Here is a 12,500-nt window from a genome sequence, read left to right on the forward strand (position 1 = left end):
AAAAAGAAAAAGTTAAATATATAAACAGACAGACAAACAGACAGACAGACAGACACAGGTAAATAGGGAGAAACGCAGGAAAGACAGTCGATCAGCTAAATGCATTATATATTAGTTCTAAAATTAATAATAATACAAGACATGAATATAGATAATTGATAGGGAGTCCACATAGATAATTACATAAATAGATAGACAGATAGATAAGGAGGTAGCGAAGGGACCCCATCAGCTGTAAATGATAGGTATTTCGTATTACCAATAGGATTAGAGGTAGTATAGCGCATGGAGATAAATATAGAGAGTTAATAAGGTTTCTGTGACTGTATAGGAAAGGGAATTAGCGATATTAGAATAATGAACGATTGGAGTTGCTGTTAGTTATAAAGATGACAATTAGTAAGTTTGACTGTTAGTTTTTTAGTTAAGTTAGTTTAGTTGTTAGTTTTTTTTAGTTCGTTTCGCTTGTGTTTTAAAGTTATAATAATGATGGAGAGGGGTGTTGAATAGTGACAGGAGAGAATGTATAGTGAAAAAGTAAGAGAAAAGCGAAAAAAATAAAAAGAAATGATGAAAGTATTAGTTTAAAGTCTCAGTAATGAAAACAGGCATTGATTAGTGACAGGTGAGAGAGAGAGAGAGAGAGAGAGAGAGAGAGAGAGAGAGAGAGAGAGAGAGAGAGAGAGAGAGAGAGAGAGAGAGAGAGAGAGAGAAGTGAAGAAAGGAAAGAAAAAGGAAAGTGTTGGGTTAAAATCTCATACAGTAATAGTCAAGATAGAATAGAATAGTGATGGATGATAGTGTGCAATGAAAGGGGAAGAGAAAGAGAGAGAGAGAGACTGAATGGAAAGAGTAATGAAAGTATGAGAATGAAAATAGGTATAGAATAGTGATGAATGACTGTGTGTAATGAATAGGCAAGAGAGAGAGAAAAAAAAACAGAAAGAGAGGAGGACTGAAAGAGGGAAGAGAATAATGAAAGAAGAGATTAACATGCAATGAAAAGAAATAACATAAAAAAAGAGAGAGAGAGGGAGAGAAAAGAACAAAAGGAAGTGATAAAGGCAGACGATATTAAAGGGTGATATGAAGGTTAAAGGGAACCCATTTAAAGGGCCAGAGAGAGAGAGAGAGAGAGAGAGAGAGAGAGAGAGAGAGAGAGAGAGAGAGAGAGAGAGAGAGAGAGAGAGAGGGTGAGGTACGGAAGGAAGGGAATGGGATAAAGTGTTATTAAAGAGATATAAATGAGTTTAGGTGAACATAATGAGTGGGAGAGGACTATAAAGAGAGGTGAAGTTAATATAAGGAAGAGATAAGGCTTGTGAAGGGGCCAGGCTAAGGGCAGGTGGCGGGGGGAGAGGTAAGGGAGAGAGGGAGGCAGGGAGGGAGGGAGAGGTTGGAGGAAGAGGGAGTGTGTAACAGTTGGTAGCCAGACTTCAGAGGGGTAAGACCTCACTCCGTTCTTCTCTCTCTCTCTCTCTCTCTCTCTCTCTCTCTCTCTCTCTCTCTCTCTCTCTCTCTCTCTCTCTCTCTCTCTCTCTCTCTCTCTCTCTCTCTCTCTCTCTCTCTTGCTCGCTCTCTCTTTCTCTCCCTCCGCTCTCTTTCCTCCTCCTCCTCCTCCTCCTCCTCCTCACGTGTTTTTCCCCTGCCTCTCTTCCTGCTCTTCTTTTTCTTCCTCCTCCACTTTTTTTCCTCCCCTACTTCTTTCTTCCTCCCCTACTTCTACCTCCTCCTCCTCCTCCTCCTCCTCCTCCTCCTCCTCCTCCTCCTCCTCCTCCTCCTCCTCCTCCTTTCTCCTCGTTCTCCTCCATACATTTCCTCCTCCTCCTCCTCCTCCTCTTCCTCCTCCTCCTCCTCCTCCTCCTCCTCCTCTTCCTCTTCCTCTTCCTCTTCTTCCTCCTCCTCCTCCTCCTCCATACATTTCCTCCTTTCCTCCTCCTCCTCCTCCTGCTCTTCCTCTTCCTCTTCTTCCTCCTCCTCCTCCTATGTTTTTTTTCTTTTCCTTCTTCTTCTTCTTCTTCTTCTTCTTCTTCTTCTTCTTCTTCTTCTCATACTTATCTTATATTTTCTGCTGACGCTGAATCTCTCTCTCTCTCTCTCTCTCTCTCTCTCTCTCTCTCTCTCTCTCTCTCTCTCTCTCTCTCTCTCTCTCTCTCTCTCTCTCTCTCTCTCTCTCTCTCTCTCTCTCTCTCTCTCTCTCATCCTATAATTTTCGGGTTTGTCTATATTCCAGCATTCTCTCTCTCTCTCTCTCTCTCTCTCTCTCTCTCTCTCTCTCTCTCTCTCTCTCTCTCTCTCTCTCTCTCTCAGTGGTGGTAACGGTGATCAAACAGTGAAATCAGTGCTCGTTGATTTGTGGTTGGAGATGACCTGACCTTTACAAGTCCTCCTGACCTCCTCCTCCTCTTCCTCCTCCTCCTCCTCCTCCTCCTCCTCCTCCTCCTTCTCCTCCTCCTTCTTAATCTCCAAAGTGACGTGACCCCCCAAAAAATAAAACATAAAAAACGGAATAATCAACAGTGACCAATCAGCAGTGACCTTAAAATCTTGACCTCCAATCAGTGAACAGACAATCAGTGACTCGTGTTCATGGTGACTCCTACAGTTCTTCCTCCAATCAGTTTTGTTTGGTCTATCTCTGCCTGGTGTTCCCTCGCCCATGTGACCTCCAGTGACCTGTGGACCTGTGATGACCTATCGGCCAATCAGTGACGTAGTAGTAGTAGTAGTAGTAGTAGTAGTAGTAGTAGTGATTTGGTGTTCATGTTATGCCAGCCAATGACGTGTTTCCAATCATATCCTTTGTCCAATCCTGTGTTTTAAGAGTTTTTCCATGTGTTTTCAATTGTTTTCCTCTTCTCGTGTATTTTCCTCCTGTTATATCCTTCCAGTAATTTTCCTTCTCCAATCACGTGGTTTCAATAATTTTCCTTTCCTCCAATCATGTGTTTTCGAGAGCTTCCTTTCCTCCAATCATGTGTTTTCGAGTTTCCTTTCCTCCAATCATGTGTTTTTGAGAGTTTCCTTTCCTCCAATCGTGTGTTTTTTGAGAGTTTCCTTTCCTCCAATCATGTTCTCAATTTTTTTTAATGCAGCACTTGCTTTTTTCATAATTTTACTTCTCCAATATATTTATTTTATTTTTTTTTCCTCCATTCATGTTTTTCCTACAATTCTCCTCCTCCAATCACGTGTTTGCAATAGTTTTCTTCCTCCAGTCACGTGCTTCCAAGAATTTTCCTCCTCCAATCACGTGCTTCCAATAACTTTTCTCCTCCAATCATGTGCTTCCAATAATTTTCCTCCTCCAATCACGTTTCACTAATAGTTTTTCTTCTCCAATCACGTGCTTTCAATAATTTTCCTCCAATCATGTGCTTCCAATTATTTTCCTCCTCCAATCATGTGCTTCTAATCATTTTCCTCTTCCAATCACGTTTTTCTAATAGTTTTCCTCCCCCAATCACATGGTTTCAGTGTTTTCTTCCTCCAATCACGTGTTTTCAATAATTTTCCTCCTCCAATCATCTTTCCAATCATTTTCCTCCAGATTGTGTCTTCCAATCAGTTGCTTTCCAGTCATCTCTCCAAAAGCGATCGAACACTTACATTACGTCCTCCTCCTCCTCCTCCTCCTCCTCCTCCTCCTCCTCCTCCTCCTCCTCCTCCTCCTCCTCCTCCTCCTCCTCTTCCTCCTCTTCAAGTTTTCTCTTATCCTTGCCTCTAGGAATCCAGTTTCTGTCCATCCATTCATGTTTCCTATAGTCTCTCTCTCTCTCTCTCTCTCTCTCTCTCTCTCTCTCTCTCTCTCTCTCTCTCTCTCTCTCTCTCTCTCTCTCTCTCTCTCTCTCTCTCTCTCTCTCTCTCTCTCTCTCTCTCTCTCTCTCTCTCTCTCTCTCTCTCTCTCTCTCACCCACCCACGCACGCACGCACCCATCATTGTTTACCTCACGCCTGTCTGTCCGTCCGTCCCGCCAAGGCGTCGGAAAGTAACACGCGACCAGTAGATGCATTCCGCCAATACAGAGGGAACCACACACACACACTCACACTCACCAAGCCTCAGAGAGAGACCGGGCAAGACAGGTCAATACTGTTTTCCGATGTTGCGTCTCGAGTGATGTTCGGTCGTCCAGAGAGAGTGTGAGAGTGAGAGGGAGGGGGTGGGGGTGGGGGAGTGGTAGTAGCGGCAATACTGTGGTCATATGGCGCCTCTGCAAAATGTTTAAAATAGCTAAGGTTGTGGTTCGGGGAAATAGTGATAATAGGAGAGAGAGAGAGAGAGAGAGAGAGAGAGAGAGAGAGAGAGAGAGAGAGAGAGAGAGAGAGAGAGAGAGAGAGAGAGAGGGTATATATAGTCTAAACAACACACAACAAAACATAAAATTTGATTCATACATTGATACTTATATTAGTGTACGAGTTTCGTGCGCACACACACACACACACACACACACACACACACACACACACACACACACACACACACACACACACACACACACACACACACACACACACACACACACACACACACACACACACACACAGGCACAAACACACACACACACATACATACACACGCTCTTGCATTTTCTCCTACCTTCATTCATAAAGCCTCATACATAAATCAGAGTTATATTGGGCGGAAAGGCTGACACACACACACACACACACACACACACACACACACACACACACACACACACACACACACACACACACACACACACACACACAAAGCAGGTGGGCCGGAGAGGTAACCATGGCAACCGGAAGTTAGTGACTGGAGACTTTGAGGCACGTGGGGTTCTCTCTCTCTCTCTCTCTCTCTCTCTCTCTCTCTCTCTCTCTCTCTCTCTCTCTCTCTCTCTCTCTCTCTCTCTCTCTCTCTCTCTCTCTCTCTCTCTCTCTCTCTCGGCCTACCTTCATGTTTACTTGTGTCATCATATCCTTCCCGTCCTTTTCCCCTCCCCTCCCCCTCCCCCTACATACACGTTTTTTGTCTGGCATAAATAAAAAAAACATTGCAAAAAAACAGACGAAAAGGAAAAAGAACAACGATAAAAGGAAATATCGATGGAATTCTATATGCATCTGTAGTGTTCTCAAAAATGTCGTTTCCTATATAAAAATTCCGGTTACTACTACTACTACTACTACTACTACTACTACTACTACTACTACTAATGCTGCTGCTGCTGCTGTTACTATTACTACTGCTGCTGCTATTACTACTGCTTTCTCTCTCTCTCTCTCTCTCTCTCTCTCTCTCTCTCTCTCTCTCTCTCTCTCTCTCTCTCTCTCTCTCTCTCTCTCTCTCTCTCTCTCTCTCTCTCTCTCTCTCTCTCTCTCTTTCCTACCTAATGTAACTTAACCTACTCTACCCTATCCTACCCTAAGCTATCCTACCCTTATCCTACCTACATACTTATTCAATTCTATCTATCTATCCCACCCTCTTCCTCCTTCCGCCCGCCCCCCCAACACACACCCACAGACACACACTCTCTGTCTCTCTCTCCCCTCAGGTAATGGTGCCGGGTGCCAAGTGTGTCTCTGGTATGCCAAGTGTTCTCCAAAGTGCCATTACTAATTACCGATAAGTGATAGTTGGCTAACTGTCCACACTTAAATCTCGTCTCGCCGACACACGCCGCCTTAATTCTTACTTAAAACTACTACTACAATTATCTAAAAAAAGTAATAATAATAATCCTCCCAAAAATATTCCTGAACAAAATCAAAATATATTATAAAAAAATCAGCCCCCCCAAAAAAATTCCTGAACAAAATAAAAGTATATAAAAAAATTACTTTGTACGAAATTTATGCAATAACTTTTTCCCTTGAGTGTGCGCATGCGCGTGTGCGTGTGTGCTTGTGCGTGTGCTCGACAAAATTCCGTAAAAAAATAAAGAAAGAGCTGTGATTCCATGACTTACTCTCGTTCGGTTCGTGTGACTTCCTCCAATGTGTTCGTGAGCGCGTTTGTGCGTTCGTGAGTGTGTGCCCGCGGTTTTTCTCCCACCTGGACACCGAGTAAACTGGGATAAATCTTGGAGCCTTTACGTCTGGCTAACTCGCGCGTTCGTGCATTCGTGTGTGTGTTTCCGCGTCTTTTCTCTCCTTGGATTCTGGACACTGAGACAAACAGGGACAATTCATGGATAATTCGTGAGCCTTCCGGTCTGGCTATCTCTCCCAGTGCATTAGTGCGTCCCGTTCACATTAGTGGCGTCCCGTGTCTCGCGTGCTTGCCCTTCTTGTGAGTGCGCGAACGTGTGCGTGTGTGTGCGTGAATACCGTAAAGCAACACGACTGTCGACTGTTTCCTCACATCACTAGTCGAGTCACCTAAGCACCTGTGATTTAATTGAGTTACCTGTCTTCACTTCACTGGCCTAGGTAATCTAAAAGGCCAACCAGATCTACCACCAACCTCAACAACAACAAACAGAAACATCAAAAATTAATAATCAAAAAGAGCTAAATCAAAAAGCCACCTAGTGTGTGAACGTGTGGGTGAACCAGTGAACCGAGGCCAGGTGGGGTGTCGTGGAAAGGTCATTGAGCAAGGTACGGGGCCTTGAATGTGACCTCGTACGTGGGCTTAGCTACGTACCCTGCTAACGGACGCACGGACAGGTATAGGGCAACTTGAAGGTAAACACACGGGGGAAGAAGTATCGGGACCCAAAAGTACACCTTGCATTATTACCTGCGGGAATTAGTGCCGGAGAGTAACAAAGGTAACCGCCACGTGTGACCGTCTGACACAAAAGGCAGAGAAATCAAAGAAAAGACCGCCATCTTAGAAGTGAACACAGAAAAAAAGAAGAAAAGAGTAAAGAAACAACGCATATTGTAATTAGAAAAGAGAAAAAAATTGAAACTTACCATAATCCACAGGTAAAAAAAAATTAAGAATAGCCCCACAAATTATTAGGAAAGAGTAGAATATTGAAACATACAAGAATCTAGAGGTACAAAATAAAAATAAACCCACAGATCACAATTAGAAAAGAGAAAAGAAAAGAATTAATACCGCAATCCAAAGGTACATCATTTTAAAAACACACCAATCAACAGAAGGAAATCCAGACGTACAAAATATAACAAACCCACAAATCACAATTAGAAAAGAGAAAAAATTGAAATATATAACTCAGAACAACAAAACAACAAAACCCACAAATCATAAGAAAACAAATAAGAAAAATCATTCATTCGTGACACACAAGAGGTACGAACAGAAAACGAGTACCTTAAGAATTCTAGTGCAGACGGAGTGACCAGTGCACACAACGGGTAGCCCCAAGCAGAACCCGCAGGAGGAGACCCGCATGCTTGCCCGCGTCGTATCCCAGTCGTGGAGTCGCAGCACCCGAGCCAGTAGCCCCCGCCCGGCAGAATGAGCATCAGGCGGGTTCGCGGCTCGTTCAGAAACTCCCAGCGGCGCTATGGGTCCACCGAGGGAAACAGGAAGATCCGCTGCTCCTCCTGGGTCTTCCGCAACGATGAGTGGAGGCTGATATATGGTGAGTAGATGTGCTTTGCTTCACCTTACCTAACATAACTTAATCTGACGGAAGGTTAAGGGAGGTTAATGTACGTGTGTGTGTGTTTGTGTATATGTATGTGTAGTGAGTGTATGGACCTTGATGCCTTTCCTTATCTAACGTGATCTAATCTGATGGAAGGTTGAGAGGGAGTAGTGTGTGTGTGTGTGTGTGTGTGTGTGTGTGTGTGTGTGTGTGTGTGTGTGTGTGTGGTGAGTAGATGTGCTCACCTTACCCAACCTAACTTAATCTGACGGAAGGTTAAGAGAGAGTAATGTGTGTGTGTGTGTGTGTGTGTGTGTGTGTGTGTGTGTGTGTGTGTGTGTGTAATTGTGTATATGTGTGTGTCTGTGTATGGTGAGTATATGGGGTGTACCTTACCTAACTTAATCTAACCTAACGTCACATGATGTAAGCGGAACTTTTTTGGTTATTCTCAGGAAGATAGTGATGTTATTTTTTTCTGTGTGTGTGTGTGGGGGGGGGACCTTATCTTACCTAATCTGACGGAAGCTTGAGTTTTTTTTTTCTTTTTTTCCGGCCGGAGGGAGTGAATTTCTTGGGAGAGAAGTACTGTTTTCTTTTTTCTCTCATCTGTTTGTGTGTGGGTCAGTACATGGTGGCGTATGTATGAGGAGGAAGCTACGTGGACCTAACCTAACATAAACTGACGTAAGCTTAACTTTTTTCTTGGGTGTTCTTCGGGAGAGTTGTGTGTGTGTGTGTGTGTGTGTGTGTGTGTGTGTGTGTGTGGTGGGTACATCGACTTAACTTATCCTAACATCACCTGACTTAGCTAACTTATTTTTAGGGTGCTCTTGGTGTGTGTGTGTGTGTGTGTGTGTGTGTGTGTGTGTGTGTGTGTGTGTGTGTGTGTGTGTGTGTGTGTTTGTGTGTGTGTAGGAGCAAATGAAGCTTCAAACAGTCTCGTAATCTTGCGTTTTTACTGATTTTCACTATAAATCACTTTGTACGTGTGTGTGTGTGTGTGTGTGTGTGTGTGTGTGTGTGTGTGTGTGTGTACCCTCACGTATGTACGAAGCCAGTAAAATCTAAACTGTCTCATTTCCTTCCATTTTTTCTCCCACTCTCTTTAAATCACCTAAAACATTCCTTTCACTTCAAGAGGATAACTTTTTTCCTCACCGCGATTTTTTTTTCTTTTTTCGTCGCCCCAAACGGTGATGGTGTTAATTCTCTTCCTGCTCATCCATTGTGTAATTAATGGAGCAGTAATTATATTTCATCCTTCTTTAGCGCGCATGCTAATTGCTACCCGGGTTTAATTGAACTAGTAATTAGATACTTATATTATTTACATAGTGGTGATATTGACAACGTATTGATCTGGATATTAGAGATTGTGAGAGTGATTGGATTCTCTAGTGATTGGATTCTCTAGTGATTGGATTCTCTTTCTCTATCCTTCACTATCCTCGGTAACCTTTCATGCCCTTATTTTTATATTATCACCCTCTATTTCTGTATCTTACTTTACTTACATTGTTAACACGGTGGTGATATTGATAACGTATTAGGATATTAAAGATTGTGAGAGTGATTGAATTATCTCTCGCTTTCCCTCGCTCCGGCAACTTTTTTTTTGGAATCTTCCTTTTTATTTTTGTATTTCATTCTACTTATGTTCTTGCTTATATTAAACTGGTGATACTGACAGCGTTTTGGAGTATTAGAGATTGTGCAGGTGAGTGAATTTTCTCCTCTCCTTCACTCTCTCTGGTAACTTTTTTAAAAATATCAATATATGTACGTATTTAATGTTACATATATTACAAGTGGGTGATATTGGCAGCGTATTACAGTGCTAAAGGTTGTAAAAGTGATTGCACCTCTCTCTCTCTCTCTCTCTCTCTCTCTCTCTCTCTCTCTCTCTCTCTCTCTCTCTCTCTCTCTCTCTCTCTCTCTCTCTCTCTCTCTGTCTCCGGTAACTTTTTTTTTGTAATCTTATCCTGTATTTCTTTATTTAACCTTTGTTTTGCGGGAGGGATTGGGTCTCTCTCTCTCTCTCTCTCTCTCTCTCTCTCTCTCTCTCTCTCTCTCTCTCTCTCTCTCTCTCTCTCTCTCTCTCTCTCTCTCTCTCTCTCTCTCTCTCTCTCTCTCTCTCTCTCTCTCTCTCTCTCTCTCTCTCTCTCTCTCAGATTATCGGGTTGGCCTCCCTCGTGATGATGGTTTATGTAGGTCGTTAAGTAATAGTGCTCTGTAAGTGATCCGGATATATTATTAAGTGTTCGGAAGTGAGAGTATGGTAGTGTTAAGTGGGAGTTTTGTAGTGTGGTGTGAGAGGGAGCATCTTTTCTACTGTAGTGTATATGTATTTAATCTAACATATCTTAATCTTGTCTTATCTAATCTAACCTAATATAACCTAACTTTATCTATCCTAACCTAACCTAACATAACCTAACTTTACTGTGGTGTAATGGTATCTAATCTAACCTAACTTAATTTAATCTTATCTAGTTTAACCTAACCTAACCTATCGTATCCTAACCTAACCTAACCTATCGTATCCTAACCTAACCTGTGCTTTAGTGTAACGGTACCTAATCTAACCTAACTTGATGAAATATTATCAAATTTATCTTAACCTACCGTATCCTATAATAAGCTAACCTGAGCTGATCTAACTTGGTGTAACCTAATTTAGCCTAATTTAAGTCTATCCTATCTATTTAATCTATCCTTTCTTATCCTAACTTAACTTAACCTATCCTCTCCTCTCTAACATAAACCAACACAATTTAACCTAACCCTGTCTATCATATATTCTCCTACCTTAACCAATCCAAACTTAACTTAACCTAACCTAACCTAACCTAACCTAACCTAACCAAACCAAACCTAACCAAATCTAACCTAACCTAACCTAACCTAACCAAACCTAACCTAATCTAACCTAACCTAACCTAACTTAACCTAACCTTAACCTAACCAAACCTAACCTAAGCTAACCAAACATAACCAAACCTAACCTAACCTAACCTAACCTAACCAAACCTAACCTAAGCTAACCTAACCATACCAAACCTAACCTAACCTAACCAAACCAAATAAGCAGAACTGTTGAAATGTCCACCGGCAAGCATTAATAAGTAAAGAAAAAAGTATAATAACTCCTTAAATGCAAAAGAAATCACTAAAGAGCAACAAAAACACCCACCCACTCACACACACACACACACACACACACACACACACACACACACACACACACACACACACACACACACACACACACACACACACACACACACACACACACACACACACACACACACACACACCTCATAAGTACAAACATAACTAAGCTCTTATCTAAAACAACTAAATTGCACTGAAAGAGAGAGAGAGAGAGAGAGAGAGAGAGAGAGAGAGAGAGAGAGAGAGAGAGAGAGAGAGAGAGAGAGAGAGAGAGAGACGAGAAGAGACGGTTAGTTAGTTAGTTCGCAGGAGGGAGTGGGTCGGAAAATCAATCCTTCGCGGCCCGTTAGGAAGGGAAGGACTCTGCCTGGGCCAAACATATAGATAGATCTGAGCGTCGCCTGAGCAATCTAGGTGTCATTGGAAGTATGAAGTGTCTGTGTGAGGGAGAATTTAAGTAGCCTCATTAACTTACCAGATTTAAGCGGTCGTTAAGTAAAAGATGAGGTGGGCGGATCGGTTTAGAGCTTGCGAGAGAGAGAGAGAGAGAGAGAGAGAGAGAGAGAGAGAGAGAGAGAGAGAGAGAGAGAGAGAGAGAGAGAGAGACATTAAGTGAAGGGAACAAAAGGGAAAGGGGGCGGCAAATGTGAGGGATGAAAGGATTTTTGTCAACACTCATGATTTTGTTCCAGCGTGAGTGATGTTTTGTGAAGTGTATTGATGAGTGTTGTGGATAGCAGGCCGGATAAGCTGCTAATAGGGATGTGTGTGTGTGTGTGTGTGTGTGTGTGTGTGTGTGTGTGTGTGTGTGTGTGTGTGTGTGTGTGTGTGTGTGTGTGTTTAATTTCGTTTGCGTGTTTTTGTTTTGTTTTCATCATGTACAGTGTTATTCTTGTTATTGTGGATATTCTCTCTCTCTCTCTCTCTCTCTCTCTCTCTCTCTCTCTCTCTCTCTCTCTCTCTCTCTCTCTCTCTCTCTCTCTGCCTTTTTCGTCTCCATATTCTTATTTCCAATTTCTTTCGTTTCCTTTATGTTACTACTACTACTACTACTACTACTACTACTACTACTACTACTACTACTACTACTACTACTACTACTACTACTACTACCACTTCTTTCTGTGTAATAACGGATTTGCGCTGTCTCTTTCTCTGTGTGTTTGTGCGTATGTGTGGGTGTGGTCATGAAGCGACATATCGTGACTCGTAATTCGTTCAGATTCCTCACGTTTTTTATTACATTCACCCCTCGGTAACTCGCCAGGCTTGATAGTGCAAAGTGCCTCGAATTAATCAGGTGCATGCGAGATGAACACTGCGGGAAGAATGATAAGCTTGTCCCCCCGCTGCTGTTGTCACTGGTTTTGCTATGCTCCGGTTTAGGCAGGGAATGAGAGAGGAAGGGGGCAGAGTGGTACAGAGGGGTAGAGAGGGAGGAAGGGTCAGACATGGAAAGGGGGAACAGTGATGAATGCTGATGTGTGTGTGTGTGTGTGTGTGTGTGTGTGTGTGTGTGTGTGTGTGTGTGTGTGTGTGTGTGTTGTTGTTGTTGTTGTTGTTGTTGTTGTTGTTGTTTTGTAGTTTTTCTTTTTATTTTCGTTGTTGGTGTTGCTGGTGTTGATTTCTTTCTTTCTTTCTTTCTTTCTTTCTTTCTTTCTTTCTTTCTTTCTTTCTTTCTTTCTTTCTTTCTTCTTCTTCTTCTTCTTCTTCTTCTTCTTCTTCTTCTTCTTCTTCTTCTTCTTCTTCCATATCTTCTTTCGTTCTTGTACTCCT

The 12,500-nt window shown here is 42.5% G+C and overlaps 1 protein-coding gene across 3 annotated transcripts in view; it reads left to right on the forward strand.

Moving 5' to 3' along the window:
* LOC135088696 (solute carrier family 4 member 11-like) overlaps positions 1-12,500 on the forward strand; it is a 204,083-nt gene that overhangs the window by 9,607 nt on the left and 181,976 nt on the right. For 2 of the 3 annotated variants that reach the window (XM_063983652.1, XM_063983656.1), the window contains exons 1-2: positions 1,421-1,444; positions 5,532-7,541. The gene's annotated coding sequence lies outside the window, so the exon portion shown is untranslated. Of the gene's footprint in view, positions 1-1,420; positions 1,445-5,531; positions 7,542-12,500 lie in introns of those variants that run through there. The other variant, XM_063983653.1, reaches the window with a different exon arrangement.

The sequence above is a fragment of the Scylla paramamosain genome, chromosome 31 (genome assembly GCF_035594125.1).
Source record: "Scylla paramamosain isolate STU-SP2022 chromosome 31, ASM3559412v1, whole genome shotgun sequence".
Classification (NCBI taxonomy): domain Eukaryota; kingdom Metazoa; phylum Arthropoda; class Malacostraca; order Decapoda; family Portunidae; genus Scylla; species Scylla paramamosain.